The sequence below is a fragment of the Eublepharis macularius genome, chromosome 1 (assembly GCF_028583425.1).
Source record: "Eublepharis macularius isolate TG4126 chromosome 1, MPM_Emac_v1.0, whole genome shotgun sequence".
Taxonomy (NCBI): Eukaryota; Metazoa; Chordata; class Lepidosauria; order Squamata; family Eublepharidae; genus Eublepharis; species Eublepharis macularius.
In genome coordinates this window covers 142,333,225-142,350,786 of record NC_072790.1, presented here as the reverse complement: position 1 = coordinate 142,350,786, position 17,562 = coordinate 142,333,225, and positions in this window count along the sequence as shown.

The window sequence follows — 17,562 nt, the reverse complement described above, 5'->3', positions numbered from 1 at the left end:
AACTTTCTATAAAGTTGGTAAACAAGTTGGTAAAGAACACAACCCTGGATTTAACTTGCAGATGAATTTGTCTCATCTTTTCTATTTCCTTCATTGACATAATATAGAAGGAAAGGTATGAAACTTTTCACCACCATGTTCATGGATGAACTGATGAAGTATTTTAAAAAACAGCCTACATCCAAGAACAAGGAAAAAATGTTGCTATTTATGCTTCTTAATAATGTATAGCCATTTCCTCTGCTTTTATATTCTCTTTTCCTAGTCCCTTTACTTGATTTACGTTGTCCTGTGTACCAAAGCCCCGTAATGTTAGTTTGAGAAATAATTTCATAGAGATTCTTTGAGGTCTTTATAGACCAGGAACAAATCATTTGCTTGAGTGCCATGACTACAAACCACCACAACTTGCTGAACTCTTAATTAGAGCTTTTTCTCATTAAACCAAAGCTGTCTGTCTTTGCAAAACTGAGACACTGTTTGTATATATGTGCTTGAGAAAAGTTCTGGAATTTAAACTACCACTATTTTGTATTAATTTATTTAATATCTGTATATCTTACTTTTTCAGACAAATTGCCCGAAGTTGTTTACAATAAAACAATTTAACAATAAAATGTTTAAAATGTAAAACCATAATAAAGTCATCTATAATAATAAAAGATGAATTTAATGAACGCACGGCGCACGTTCCCACCAGGCGCGGTGACGTCACTTCCATAAGTGACTTCTGTAAGTGATTTGGACCCCAAACTGGCTGAATCTGAGCTGTGCAGAGCGCAGAAATGATGCCGACACCACACATGGCATGGTGATGTCACTTCCAGAAGTGATGTCATCATGCCACCGCCGGAGTGCGCATGCGCACGCATGCGCGTATGAAGATTTGAACCAGGGCAGACAAAGGTAAGTGCCAGGTCCCAACCCTTCCGGTGGGAGGCTAGAGGGACCTGGCAACTCTAGTCGGTGACCCATACTTCATGACTGATATTTTATGGTCACACTTGTACATCCATTGAAAGGCTAGATTAAAAGCACCCTCAAATCTAAAAATCTTATGCCTCTAGAGGGAGTGCAACAGGACAGGTGAATACTTTTTCTTTGGTCTGGCACATTCCTCATCAACAATGCATCCATCTTGTCAGAAATGATCTCTTTTTTATGCTTTATTTAATGCAATACCAAATTCAGACACTCGTTTCATCTGGAGCAGGTAAAAAGAAGAAGTGAAGTTAGGTGTTTCAGTAAACTGATTGCACTTTGCCTGCAATCTTTAGGCAACATCTCACAGCAGTTTCATGGAAACATTAAATACCATGGGGGGAAGAATGAACTTTAAATCACTCCATAGCACAAATGCCTTGAAACAAAATTATCCTAGCACTATCTTTTGAATCCTGCCTGAGAGATTGGAGAGGGGTGGAGAAAGTGGATAGAGAAAACTTTTTCTCCCTCCCATAATACTAGAATTTAGGAGAACCCAATGAAGGATGGGTAATAGTTCCGGGCAGACAAATGGAAGCACTTTTTGCCTCAATGAATACTTAAATTGGGATTACACAGAGGCATAGATACATCAGTGGCTGCAAGCCAAAATGTCTAAAGGGACCCTTCATATTCAGAGGAAATTAAGCTCTGAATACCAGTGTTAGGAGGCAACATTAGGAAAAGGCCTAGGGCATCCCATTGGGAACTGAAATTGGCCGCTGCAAAGCATGAGAGCTCTCCCACAGCTGGTGCAATGACATCATTTCATGCCCTGCCACACACTTGCCTCAGTTGCCAGCTGGTGGCAGGCGACCACTGAGTGGCTTGCCACCTCCTGCCAATCGCCCCCAATTGGCAAGCAATGAGGCAAACTGCTGGGAGTTTGCCCGCCACCGGTGAGCACCTGGAATCTCTACTTGGTCTCTATGCCATGCTTGTTGGCTTTCTAAAGCAATTTGTTACCCCACAAAGAATCCTGAATCAGGAGACATGTTTTTGAGACTCCCCCATGACTTCTCAGTCCTCATGATGCCTGAGCTGCAGAAGAGACTCTGTATTTGATGTTAAAGCTGAGAAATTAAGATCAGGCTAGAGGCAATCAAGATGCTAGCACACAAGGGTGGGTTCTGTCTCCTCTGGGAGCTCAAGGTACCTTGACAATGGCTCTATTCTTTGCCTTCCTGAAGACTCATCAAACTTCAGACTATGATTAATGATTAAGGCCTGAGGGAACATAATCAACCCTCTAGGATTGTCCATCTGCCTTACAATGGAGACATCTCTGAAAATCTAATCAAAAGTGAAGTCAGGGCCACCACCCATCTCATGGCCTTTGTTAACAAAAATAACCTGAACTGTAATTCAGGTAATTCAGTCATCCCACTTAGACCCTTTCTTTCCCCATTATCTTTTCCTTCTTCTTCTCACTTACGTACACTGGGTACCTTTTCATGCAGAAAGGGGGAAAAAATCCAATCTGCCAATAAGAACCAGGATTCTGGCTCTTCTCCCAATAGAAACAAGCTTCATCCCAATGACAGAAAGGACCCAAAATGCAACCAATAGGATTTTGCCCCAGTAGTAAATGCCCAGGCAAAAATAATATAAGGGTGACATCCTGGCAAGACCATATTGGGTTCAGTTCCATCCCAGACTATTCCTCCATCTCTTCATGGCAAAATTTAGTGGTGTAAGGTTCAGACCCATCTCCATGATTACTCCTCCACTGCTGAAATCACAGGACAGAGACTTTCTCTTTCTACCTGGACCCTTCCCCTCATTACTTCAGAACTTCAGCTGCTTTGAGAATGCTGAATGACAATGCACAGAGCATTCTGTTTTTCTTCTTTAATCTGCAACCCCTTCCCTCCTGATCTAGCCTCATTGCTCTCCAAACCTATCTCTTCTCCTCTTCTCTGAGCGCTGCTCATACAAAAATTGCAATCCTCACCTTCCCATCTACCTCCTCTCTCTGGGGAACACTGCATGATCATAGCATCAAAGGTGGGTTCTAACTTTGGACTAACTTGAAGGAGGACACATCTAGCATAACTGGAACAGCTACTACCAGGGACCATCTGATTTGCATGCTGTTTCTTACTCCCTTAATGCCATAAAGTTACTAGTAGCTCATTCATTCCCCAAATTTAGTATTTTATATTCGTTTCCCTATGTACCTAATTTTTTTGGATTTTTCTTCTGTTATTTTTATTTGATGAATAAAGATTAAACATCAAGTTTTGTCTCCCTCTCTGTCTGCTACTGCCAACCCCTATGTGAGGCATTGCCCAGGTTTGTACCCAGCCAAGAAAAGCCCTAAGTTCTTTTGCCTTGAGAATCTGGAGGAGCATTTGTGAAGGAACATACATCCAAATTTCCAGGTAAAAATCAGGTTGTCTGCTGTGTGGAACAAGATGCTGAATTAGATGGAACATTGGTCTGATCCAGCAGGAAGCTCCTTATTTTCTTAAACACTGAATATCCCCATGTCCATCCCAGCACAGTGTTTCAGAAAGATAGCATGATCTCATGAGGTCCAAGAGAATCAATATGCCACACTCTCCCCAATCTGTCTTCCAACAGAAGGCTTCTGCTGAAATAGTTTCCATGGCAAAACCAGTGTTTAAAAGGGATTGATGTTGGTACAGAATTGGTAGCATCCAGAAGTACTTGGAGTTGAGCCACCACTGCCCACATTACCCCATATACCAGCAATAATATTCAGTGCATCCAACACTAACTGTAGATAGCATGGCATATCTTTAAATATCCATGTGCAAATGTTGGGAACTGCGGCCCAGTTAGAGTTCATAGGCACAAGAGTGCTTAGCTACCTGCATCTGTCAATCACATTTGTTTCTGCTGCAGATTAATACAATTATTATATAAAATACACAATTACTTTGACCATGAGAGGCTGCTAGAGTTACTCTATCTTTCTCTCTCAACCCACAATCTGAGACCTACTGGTTCAAACAGCCCAGACTATATGTGGGTGTTGAATATACCTAATGTCAGTCAAACACTCTGGACTGGATCCAAAGAAGTATAAGGAAATTCTCTTTGTGAATGAGGTTTCTACCCACAAAGCCACAGGTGAAGGTCAGGAGTCCCTGTGAGATGGAAAGGAATATGAAGTGGGACATTGGCAGCAATCAGGGATCCCATTATTGCATAAATAGAGGAGACTCCTGCTTGCACAAGAATCCCTTGGGATCCCAACCTGAGGAACCATGCTTAGTTATTACCCATCTTATCATGCTTATACATTAATTAATAAATGTTAATGTATTACAAGATACAGTATTTTGTTCCATTTATTTATTAGTTATAAATAGAGGTGAGCACGGACTGGGAAAACTCCATAGACCACTGGACCATGGTCTGTCAATTTTCACAGACCACGGACCACAAACTTTTCATGGACCGGTTCATCAGTCCACGGTCTGTCATTTCTGGCAGCCCTGGCTCCACCCCCTTCAAACTCAGAGAGCCCAAACTCACAGAGAATCTTCAGTAGCCTCTCCTCCAGCCACCCTCCAAATTTAGTCAAGATTGCATTTTCGACGTCCGAGTTACAGACCTCCAAAGCGGCCACCCCCAGGAAACTTCCAGTAGATACTGAAGTTGCAAATGCCAATTGACTTGCATTGACTAGCAGCACCAAAAAGTTGCAATGAGGCAAAATCAAACAGAAAAGGGTGGGGGAAGAGCCCCCTCACTCATCATACAAACACCTTCCCAGCCGTTGCCTAGGGAATTAATTCTTGCTTCTTGCTCGTATAGAGAGGAATGAGAGCTCTCTGGTTGGCAGGCAGAGCTGCCTATCAAGGTTTTGAGGGCTAAAATTGGCTGCAGAACGTCCACCCCTCCATTGCCTAGGGAATTCATTCTTGCTCTTTGCTCCATAGAGCAGAATGGGAGCTCTCTGCTTGGCAGGCAGAGCTGCCTATTAAGTTTTTAAGGGCTGCAAAAGGTCTGTGAACGTCCCCTCCATTGTCTAGGGAATTGATAGATCAGCGCCAGGATGTCTGGATTCATGGACCACGGACCAACGGACCAGCTCAAATGGACCAAAATTCATGAAAAAGGTGAGTCCCATGAACTGTGTGTTCACGAACCGGGCTGGACTGTGTCTAATTTCTGGACTGTGTCTGTATTCTGGACCATGCCCACCTCTAGTTATAATCATGGATAATCCTGCAAAATGATATGTTGATATAACCACAAAAGTAATAGCCATCTCAGTCCATACTGTGGGCATGCTCCAGCAAATATTAAAGTCTTGAGGTATTCCCATTCCATTGTGTAAAAAGCCAGGCTACATGATATGCCCACTATAGAGATGATAATGAAAATGGCTTCCCTGTGGCACGTCATTCCCATCATACTATATTGCAGAATGCTTGTCACATGGATTGGGAGCATCACAGACTTTCCCAGGAGTGGCAATTGATGACATGGAACTAGGGCAAGGAAACTCATAACATAATGTGCTCCTGGACATTATGCAGACAAGAAGATTGATGCACTTCTTTGTCTCAAAAATACAGACCAACTTCCAACATTTACTTGTCATCATTCCAGAATAGTTGCATATACTTATCTACTGTTCTATATTTTCATGCATTCATATACTTTAGAACGGAATGTGCAAGCAACCTTCTTTTGCTGTCTCACAAATGTAAACAGTGGTGTTGTATGTGGCTACGTTTTATGGAGTTGTAACTTGAAAGAAAATGTCTGGAATACTGGTTTGGGTGGGGAAATAGCAGCAAATTATTCTCTTATCTAACCTATTCATCACGTTATAACCTAAGAGTAATTAACTAGCATCTCAGACTCACACTAAGTTGTAAAACCAGACAAGCTAGCTAAACATGTCTCTCACACCTTGGAAATACTTGTAATGCATTCAGAATTGTCAGGTACGCCACAAGTTGAACATCATCTTTTTTAATTTGCCAAACTTTCCTAGGTATTTTCATAGTGACGTGAACACCAACGCAGAATCATTCTACCTCAGAAATTCTAGTGTTACTTTTTGGTAAAGAGCATTAAGGACTCAGTTTAACAACCACACTCTGAGTGAACATGTTTAATGATAGTTGCATTATGTCATTATAACAGCAAAGTTTTATACTGGTGGGGGCATTACTAATTTAGATACAGATAAACAAACGTAAACATATATGAGAGTCAGGGGTCATTTCGTAGAAAAAGAGCTGGAGGAACTCATTAGCATAACTCATTAGCATGCCTGATTTGCATATGCCACACCCCCTGACATCACCTATCCTGGCTGTTTTGGACCCAATCCTGGCCATTCAGGGCCGAAATTGGGCCCAAAATGGCTGAAAAGGGCCGAAAAGGGGCCAAAAATGGTCAGGATCGGGCCACTGCTGAGTGGGAGAGTGATCCACCACCCGTCAGAGGTCCAATCCGGGCCATTTCAGCCCCAATCCAGGCTGAAATGGACCCAAAAATGGCCAAGAGTCAGGTGGGTGGGGCCACTTGACATGTGACCTCTTTGGGGAACTGCCAGAACTGCATTCCTGCGTGTTCCCCCTTGAAATGAGCCCTGGTGAGAGTTAATAACAAATTCCCAGGGTTGGTTCTATAATGAGATGCGTCAAGTTGCAAATTTGGGGGAAGAATACATTGAAGATCACGACATGCACTAACATTAAAGAGAACGTTTATAAAATGATTTATCGTTGGTATTTGACACCAAGGAAAATTGCGTTAGGGAATTTGAACATGTCTAATAAATGCTGGAAATGTAAAAAGCATGAAGGATCGTTGTACCACATGTGGTGGACTTGTGAGGTAGCTAGGCAGTACTGGGGGGAAATAATAAGAGTGATAAGTGAGATTTTACAATTTCAAGTTAATAAGAACCCAGAACTCCTGCTACTGAACTTGGGAATGGAGGATATTCCGGCACAATACAGGACATTGTTATTTTACATGACAGCAGCGGCTAGACTGTTGTATGCGCAAAAGTGGAAAGTACAAGAAGTGCCAACTATCGAGGACTGGATTTACGAATTGCTGTACATGGTGGAAATGGACAAAATGACAAGGAAACTGAGAGACCTTGATCCAGGACAGTTCAACATGGATTGGGAAAAGTTGAAGCAATATTTGGTGAAAAAATGGGAGGTGGGAGGAGAACTGTGGCAGTTTGAAAATTACTGAAATACAACAAAAGAAGAGGGAAGTGACTTTACCGAGGGGAGGAGAGTTAAATGAGAAATTCTAAGCAAATATTTTGTTTGACTACTATACATAGTACTAAGTAATAGAGGTGTTACTATAAGCATTATAAGGATAGAAATTAACTAATTTTATTTCTGGCAGATAATTGTATAATGGAGGAATTATATAACCAAGATAGAATGAATATAAGATAGAAGGAAGTAAAGAGCAACATATAGAGTATGAGTTAAATTGATTGACTTATAGTGAATGTATATAATGCTTATAGAAGTACTTAAAGTTATGCAGAATAAGGGACAAATTGTTTGCCCCATATTGACGAGACAAGAAATAAGATAGAATATGGAGTACAAAAGTAGACAAATGACTGTTATTATTAAAGAATATATGCCAGGAATGTAACATTTAGTCGATAAGTTAAGTGGGAAAGGGAATAGAGATAGCACTGTGTTATAATAGAAGCTTAGAAGAGAGTGAAAGTATATGTTTAATAGAATAAAATAAGTTTGAAATGAGTAAGGGGAAAAAACAGATAAGGGGTTGGAAAACTGTTGGAAGTCAACAAAAGGGGGGGGAAGGGAGGGGGTTAGAACTGGAATATTTAAAGGAAATTGATTGTAATAGATATTATAGAGATTTCTAATCCAATAAAAAAAAATTTTAAAAAAAGTTGCAAATTTGGGGGGGTCAGAAATTCCCTGTCTCAACTGGGCTGGTCAAATGCCAGTTGCCCAACTGCCACCTTCATTCATGAGCCAAATGAGATAATCCTCCTTATCTCCTCACCCTTACCCTGCCCCAGCCTCTTTAAAAGCTGTGCAGCAAGCTACACATGCCAGTTTCCAAATTCTTACGTGATTTCTTCTTCTTGTGAGAGTTTGGTTGTCATGTCTGGTATTTGTTACCAGGGGAACCAAAATGGTGACCTAACTCTCATGAGAGGAAGTAATTGTTCAAGCATTTAAGGAGCCGTATGCCACTCTGCTCTTAAAAATGGCAAGAATAATGAGGATGTAAGGTGAATTATCCCCTCCAACCTCCTGGACAATGGTGTTGAGATACAGGGAGAAAAAAAAAACATTCTGCACCACCACTGCCAATTGTTTAAATTTTGGGGGAAGCTCAAAAAGATGCAGATGACAAAATAAAAATCAACCTAATGAAACATACTCAGCAAATAATATTAAATACTTATAGAAAGCCAATGTGGTGTAGTGATTAGAGCAGTGATGCTCAGCAGCACGGGAGCCACATATGGCTATCTGACATGCCATCAGTGGCTCCTACAAAACCAGTTCCCCTGTGTGGTACCTGCCTCATGTTCCAGGTAATTGAACAATTATGTTTGGCTTATGGTTCCAATCTGGAAAAAGCTGACATTGCAGGGACTGGATGATAAGTAAGCAGTCCTCCAGCCCTGAATTGCAGACCTCATACCAGGGATGGCTCTCTGCAAGCTACAGAGTGAGTATCACTGGGTTAGAATGTCAGACTAGGATCTGGGAGACCCAGGTTCTGTGATGGAAGCTTGCTGTCTGATTTTGGGCCGGTCACACAATCTGTCTACCCTACCTCACTGGGTTGTTATGAGTATAAAACAGGGGAGAGGAGAAAGATGTAAGCTGCTTTGGGTCCCTATTGTTGAAAAAGGCAAGGTGTAGTGAAGAAAGAAAGAAAAAAAGAAACATTTTGATTAATAGGTACATGTGTCTGCTTCCCTGTGGTGTGCTAAGGTGAATAAGACAACCAATTGGGTGGAGAAAACTCACTTGATTAGTCTCATCCATATGATTACAGTATCCATCCCACAACTATGTAGAATAGTACCAAGAACCTGAAGGCGTGGTTGCTTTGCAACTGTCATGACCACCTCTGACCCAGCCCTCTGATTAGGCCAATGATTCAGACCAGGAGGTCTCAGTGGAAGAGCTTGGGGACTTGCAGGGTCAGGATGGGCCAGATACTGCAGAAGCACCAACTGACCATGCACCAAAGACCACTCCACCAGCACCTGCAAGTGAGGCCCTGGCTGACCATGCCCAGCACACCCTGGGACCACCCACCAGAACCTGCAGGCAAACCCTTGCTGCCTGCAAGCACGTCCATGCTACCTGCCTCAAAGTCCAGCACTGGGGCCCCACCAGGCAATCAGATCACTTCCCATGCCAAGGGAACTGCAGCGGAGGCAAAGTGCCCAGGCAGAAGTGGCACAGAGAAGGCAAAGTGCAAGGCTGTCTGTATGCCATCTCCCTGTAGACTCAGGCCAGGACTCTGACAAAGATTCTTCCCTGCAGGACCATGGCCAGAGTAGAGCAGAGTCTCTGGAGCCCCAACACCTGCTGACAGATGCGGCTGAGCCAGAGCCTGGCAGAGCTTCAGTGCTGGATCAACCAGTTCACTTAGCACAAGCACAAGCCTTGTGTTCCAGCTCCATTCTCCTAGCCTCCAGCTCTCTCACAGGCCAGCAAGCTAGGCAACTGACTCATGAGGAGACCACCCATCTAGGTGCAGGAGAGCAATTAGGTTGAAGTCTAGTAGCACTTTCAAAGACCAGCAAGATTTCCAGGGTATAAGCTATTAGGAGTCAAAGCTCCCTTTGTCAGAGTTTATACCCTAGAAGTCTTGTTGGTATTTAAGGTGCTACTGGACTTTAATCCTGCTCTTCTATTGCAGACCAATACAGCTAGCCACCTGAAACTATGCAGTTAGGTGTTAGGATTCCCAACACTGCTTCAGCGAATGCCAGAGTATTTGTAGGCAGTGTCTAGGGAGGGTGAAGTTTGGGAGGGATGTGATGTCATTTCCAGGTGATGCTCTAATCTAGTCTGCCTCCTCTAGGCTCTATGGTTTTTACCATAGAGACTAGGGGCCATTTCTAGAGGGCCATTATGTGTAGGCCACTTCCCCCCTCTCCTCAATTCCTCTGGTACAGGAAATTGGGGTTGGGATGGGTAATTCCCTTTCCTTGATGGGAAAATGGAAGGCCTACTTGATGTGTTCTTATGCATGAAGCCTTTGGTCCTATTCAATGCAATCCTAAAGTATGTTACACCCTTCCAAGTCAGTTGCTTTCAATGAACTTAGGTGAAGTAAGTGCACAAGATTGTCCTGATTTTCACTACAAAGCACATATTAACTTCACCCTGTTTAACTATTACGGCTTACCTTAAAGAATCCTGAGAATTGAAATCTGTTAGAAATGGCTACTTGTCTTTAGAAAACCACAATTCCAAGGTCACCAAGGAAGAGGAAATGGCCATTAAACTCCTTTAAGTCTGAAGAACAGATATAATTTTATTGTGTGAATGATTTAGACTACGTTTATCACAGTATAGTTATCCTTTTCAGAGTTCCTAATTACAAAGGGTGCATTATAATAGTCACAATTATAACATCAACGTGACATTATTCTACAAAGAATAAAGCATAGCAAAGGCAAAGCTAATAGTGTGTAATAGTTTAATATCTAAAGCATTTATAGATCTTCTTCAGGGGAATTTACTTGTTAGGTAGTTGGAACATTTATAATGCTTCCATCTAGTGGAATCCAAGAATAATTTTTCTTTGAGGCACCTACAAATTTGTGACCTGGATCTTCTCTTCACTCCTATCCTATATATATAATCGAATAAGCCATGAAAAAAATTAAAAGCTATTTTATTTCTAAATGTCATAAATGGACCATTTTTACATGCTGAGCAAACCACCCAAGAGCCCTGGGCCCAAGCAAAATATAACAATTTTCCTGCTCATGTTTGGACCTTGCTTTAGAGGACTTACTCAAAATGGAGGGATAGGGTTTAAACCTGCAAAAAGGAACTTCTAAGTGTTTCCACATAAGTGTCACTGATATTACCTGCATTGCCATCACTGCCTTTCCTCAGCAGTGATACTGTGTGCTAGAGAGCCAGTGGTGGCGTTGTGGGTGGGTGAAAAAGAAGAACCACTACCATCAGCCCTGTTATTACCCTCTCTCTAGCAGTGGCACTGTAAGTGTGGGGGGAGGAACCACTGCTCCCACCATGCCATCACTTCCATTCCAGAGACAAAGAGAGAGAGAGAAAGTGCAAGACAGTGAGTGAGTGAGGGTGTGTAACAGTAGGCATTGTTGGAAGGTGTGATGGACTACACTTAACAGCAGGTTTCCAAGGTGCAGAAAGCTGGAGGGGAAGGATTAACTATTCCCTAGAATGGAGAGCTTGAGTGATAGGCTGCTTTCTCTTCTGATTGGTCAGTTAGAACCAGTGAAAAGGCAGTCAGTTGGGTTTCTGACAGGATTTAGAGTCAACAAGTCTGATAAAAAAGTAAGACAGGTTCACCTTTAGAGTGAAGGAAGAAGATTCCTTTGCCTTAACTCTAGTATTACTGTCCTGACAAAGAATTCCATCTGAGGAATTCAAACTCTAAGTGACAGCATAAGCTGAATATGCTTTACACAGACACCAGAGAACTGGGAGTGCATTTTAACAAGAGTGATTGGGTAGTGGGTTGAGATTCCCTTTCAAACAAAAAAAAAAGAGGAGGCATTATATCTTCTGAGGAGAAGATAATTAATTCTGGCTCAGTTTCGAAGGGGGTTTGGCTCTGAGGAAGACCCCAGGTCTGTTGTGAAGGAGAAATAGTTTTAGACTACTCAGGAGATAGAAATACCCTCTAGTTTCAAGAAAAGAAGAAGTTAGGTGGAAAAAGAAAGTGATTAACTCCAGAAAACCTGAACTGTCATAGGAAACTTCCTGAAGAAACATTGTAGTAAAGAGTCCAGTAGCACCTTTAAGATTAACCAACTTTACTGTAGCATAAGCTTTCAAGAACTGCAGTTCTCTCTGTCAGATGCATCTGACTCTTTACTATTTTGCTACTACAAAATCTTTACTGTCTTTACTATTTTGCTACTATGGACTAACATGGGTAACTCCTCTGAATCTATGAAGAAACATTGTTGCTGTACCTAAATTGCGAAGTAAAACACCTCTCACTGTTAAGAACCAAGAATATATGAAAATGAGCTTCAAGGATACTATTTTGCCTGTTACACAAAGTGTATTCTGTAATACCATTTTTTTAACCTCTGTATTGTCATCTCCTGACTACACTTACTCAATCTCTGCCTAGTAATAAAGCTGTTATTTCTTTTTGAATGCTATATAGTCTCTAGTGCCACTTCCAACAAAAAGTAAAGAGGACTTTTCCCTATCAAGTTCCTGGGCTGGGCTAAAAAACCAAGATTATATCTGCATGTGAGGGTAGGACAAACAAACTTTCAAAACCACAAATATGAACATGCTACTTGGGGCAGCTCAATCAAAGCAGAGAAACTGTTTTTTGGCAGAAAAAATTGCCTCATAGTGGGAAAAGTGAAGGGGGAGGGGGGGTCTGTCATGGAGAGGGAAAGAAAGAGAAACAAAGGAGGGCAAGGACATGGGGTGGGGAAACCCCGGAAGTGATGTCTGTCTTATCTAGGAATCATTGGAAACGCTATGGTAAAACCATAGTATTTCCATTGATTCTAGAGAGGACTGACATCACTTCCAAGTTTTCTCTAGAAGTGATGTCATAATGTTGGGCTGATGGCCATTTTTTGTTTATTTTTCTCTTGCCAACTCTGAATGGTTGCAGGAGACAGGAGCTTGGCACCCCTACTCTCATTGGAGCCCTCAAGGCCTCAGAATTGAGAGGGGAAGGGGTTCCTCTTCACTTTGTCCTCTTCCTCGCTCCCAATTTTCTTTTGCACAGCTTGAAATAGAAGCTATACACCTCATTAGCCCTGGTCTCAAGTCTTTTTGGCAGTTTGGCAAGCTGTGCATGCCCAATGTGTGTTACCAGCAAGAGGAAAAGACTCACAAGAGGCTGAAAATCATTCCATCTGCTTCCATGCCATGGCTCAGGCTCCCCTGAAGTTGAGCTGTTCGAGTAGTGTCCATTCAAAAAGGACTCTGCCATGGTATTACTCCATAAATCTTGGGTTCAGAGTCTTCCTTGCCGCCACCCATGAACAGATATATAATCCCAGAGAATTTCATATCATTTGGAAGGAGAATAGTTGGAGTGTTGCAGTTGGAAATGTATTTTCCATTGGCAATTAATAACAAAAATAATAAATTTAAGAAATTGAAAAAGAACATGAAATAATGCAAATAAGAAAGAAACATTTAAAAATCTAAATGAATAAAAAAAATTAAAATTGTGTGCACAATCCCTGGTAATATACATCCTTTTAGCTACTAAATTCATTCCTGTGAAGATCTTCCAAATCACTGGGATTCCAAATCACATTAAACTACTGTGGCAACTTATTGCAGATTTACTCCGTCTAAGCCAATTTATTTAAATTGTCTTAAACTGGAGTAACTCTACCTAGGATTGCACTGTTAAACTCCTGTTATCCCCCAAGAGTTCACACTTAAATCTCTGATTTATATAGCATAAACAAACAGACACAGTGGCGCAAAATATAGTAATGCTCTGTGTTGTATCATATGCAGAAGTGGTTCCCTATCCCACAGCACATTGCAAGAAAATGTTTGTGTGTGTGTGTGGGGGGGGTTATTTTATATTTAAGGTATTGATGCCTTAAATACTTTAAATATAAATTAAACAGTTCCCCACCTACAATTTTTCAGTGTGCCCTCAGCTAAGCAGCTCTCAAGGCAGATGACAATAAAATACAGGAAAATACAAAAAGATGATAAAATATCAAAACATAATTATCAAACTCTTAAAAATTCACATTATGATAATATTGCTAGTGCTGAAACAAAAGCATTAAATGTTAAAAACAAGAATAAAAGTGTCCAAAAATCACACATCTGAATATAAACATAACAGAGAAATAAAAGCAAGGGTTGGTCCAGCCAGCATTTACACTGCTTAAAAAGGTTTCTCTTTGGCCACCAAAAGACTATGTTATGGATTTTTTAAAAAATCACAAAATCAAGGAAGTAAGGAAGGGAATTAGGTGAGATTAATTGAAAAAGCTGGCTGGATTCAGCTTAGGGTTGGCAAGCTCCAGGTGGTGTCTAGAAATCTCCCAGAATTACAATTGGCCCCCCTGACAACAGAGAGAGAATCTCCCCTGGAGTAAATGGCTGCTTTGGAGTATGGACTCTATGGCATTATACCCCACCGAGGCCTCTCCCCACCCCAAACTCCATCCACCCCAGGCTTCACCTGAAATCTCCAGGAATTTTCCAACCCAAAATTGGCAGTCCTAATCTAGCTCCATGTTTAATGCTGATACTGAATAGTGAAATAATAATAAATAGAGTTTAATAAATTAAAATGACAATATAATGCAATGGATAGGAGTTTATAGCAAGACAGGGGAAAGTATCTGCGACAAAATGCACTTTAAAGAAGGTTTCCTAAGTGCAGCACTCAGAGAGTTAGAAAGGAAGGAGTTAACTTGCCTGGAATGAAAGCTTGATTAACAGGCTGCTCCCTTCTCTCTGATTGGCCAAGCAGAACCAGCCTTCAGGATGAGTGTTGGTTGCTGACAAGATTTTGGTGAGTGTGTGTGGAAGTCTGACAGGGATGATTGGACATGTTCTCTTCTGGTGTAAGAGAAAATAAATCTTTTGCCCTAACTGTGACATCATTGTCTTGAGGAGAAATTCTAGTTAGGAATTCCAGATATAAAAGCCAGCACCAGCTGAAACCAGTTTAAAAGGTCATGATAGAACTGGGGGGGGGTGTTTTTGTCAAATTGGGTAGTAAGTGGAGACTCCCATTCAAGCCAAGTGAAGAAGGATTATATATTCTTAGGCGAAGAAGATTAATTCCTGCCCAGTGTCTAAAAGTGGGTTTGGCTCTGAGGAGTACCCTGGGTCTGTTATAAAGGGAAAACAGCTTTGAACTAAACTCAGGAAACAAATTTTACATCAGAACTTTCATTCTCTCACTGCCCTTAGTCCAACAATAAAGTTGTTGTTTATTTTGAATGTTATACAGTCTCCAGTACTATTTCCAACACAGAGAAAGAGGTCTCCTGCTTTTTCCCCATCAAGTTTTTGGGCTGGGCTAAAAAACTAAAATTATAACTGCTTATCTGGATGGGACACAAAACAAACTTTAAAACCAGAAATATAGACACGCTACTTGGGGCTGCTCAAGCAAAGCAGGCAAACTTGGATTTTGGCGGGAAAATTTGCCTCAGAGTAGGGGAGTGAAGGGCGATCCGTCATACTATCACATACCGATAATAGCATGATGAAAACTTATACCCTACATTAATCACTTGCTGTTTAAAATTCAGTGCCTTTGTGTTTCAAAGGGCTGATGACTGACTGCAACATTTCAGAATGATTTTGCAGCACACAGTTATGTGACATGGTTTTGTAACTGCCAGCTCTTTTGCCAATATTCACTGTCTTTTAAATTTGCAGCAGCATCCTGTTGTGTGCCTTAAACAAGTATATTCTCTTTTTACCATATCAAATAACCCTCCACTTCCTTTCACTTTATACACTGTAATATGTATCAACTAGAAACAAATCCCATTGTGGGAAAAAATTACAATGGGCCCTAGAAAGGGGAGGGCGGGCAGGCAGGCATTTGCTTTTCCTTCGTCACTGATTCCAGCTGGTGAAGGAGGGAGGTGGGCATTGTCATCTGTTCCACGCCTGATCTGCTTGATCTTGGCCATGTGAAGGGGTAGTGGGCTTTGCTACCTGCTCCATGCCGGGTAAACGGGGGGCACACCAGTAGGCAAAAAATAATCACAAAGTGTATCAAAAATAATATAATGGAGTTCAACTCTCATAAATAGTCAAGACAATCAGTAACAGGAATCAAATATATGAACAAAGACAGGCATACTCAATCAAATCATGTGCAGCTGACCATCATATACATAATACAAGAAATCCAACAGGAAGACATCCAAAAGGTAAGTCCAGAGATTTCATGTAATTGGACAAAGTCAATCAATGTTAATGATATTGTGTTTTCCTTCCAGGTGGAGCTGTGTTCAAAGGCTGCCGCAAAGAAGCCCACGACACCCGACAGACAGTGCCAGCTGAATTCTGCTGTTTTGTGTTTGCCACATCATCAGGGGCAACATTTAACCACCTTAAACTTGCAAAGGAACAAACAACAGCATATCACAACTATATTTATACAGGAAATAAGCATAAAATAAAAATAAAAGCCTGATAATCAATACAGACTTATCGGAAATTAATTCACACTCTCAAAATTGCAAAATCATAGCAGTCAATTTCCAAAGAGTCACAATGAGTCTCACACGGCGTCCTTACGCACTGACCAACATACCAAAGCAGAGATTTATAGTCATAAGAATAGTAAAGGAAATAGTTCTGTAAAGAACTCAGTCTCAAAATTCCCGTATCCTAATCAACTTACAGGAAACAGGTGAGATCCAATTCACTGTTGAGACCTACAAGTTTGAGGCTTTTTAAACTAAAAATCATTGAGCCTCTTGTTTCAGTAACACCTTCTGTAAATCCCGTTTTAACACATTTGAATCTGAAAAAAGGACTGTAAAGTTAAAGTTGTCCTCTTTAATGATTGTTGTTAACAAAATGTTCCACCATTGGAGCCTCCATAACTTTAAGTCATATGCGGGACATGTGTTCCAATAAGTGCGTCTTTAAAGGTCTAACTGCTTCCTACATACAATTTGTTGCATTTAGACACAATTAAATACACAACTCCCGAAGATTGACAAGTAGCGAAAAACTTAAGTTTAATGGTATTATTATAGGAGGGGACAACTATCTCCTCTCCTGTAATAGCTAGAGAACAAAGGCAGCAATGGTCGCGCTTGTGATGACCCCTTGGCTGATGAGAATCCTCAATTGCTGGTTTGAAATCAGAATGGACAATCAAGTCCTTCAAATTCCTTGTGCGTCTGAAGCCCACTGAAGGGGGCAATTCACACCCCTTGATGTCATTCAGTAACGGCCAATATTTATGTATAATTCGCCTCACTTGTTGAGCCTTCGGTGTAAAGTCTAGTGCCCACCTAATACGGTTGCAGGTTGCCCTATTATTAACTTTAAACAACTCACTTCGGGGTGCCACCTCCGCATGTTTGTGTGCATCATATAGGGCTCTCTTTGGGTATCCCCTATTATAGAAAGACTGCAGGATATTTTTAGATTCACACATATATTCTGAATGTGCAGTAGCATTTCGTTTGATACGCAGCAGCTGTCCAAATGGTATGTTGATTTTTAGATGATGGGGATGGTATGAACCGAATTCCAAATAGGAATTACGGTCCGTCGGTTTCTTATATGGTTTCACTTCCAAGGTGTTTTCACTGGTCCTATATACAGAGAGATCCAAAAAATGTACACAGTTAATGTTCTCTTCTATTACTGTAGATTCATT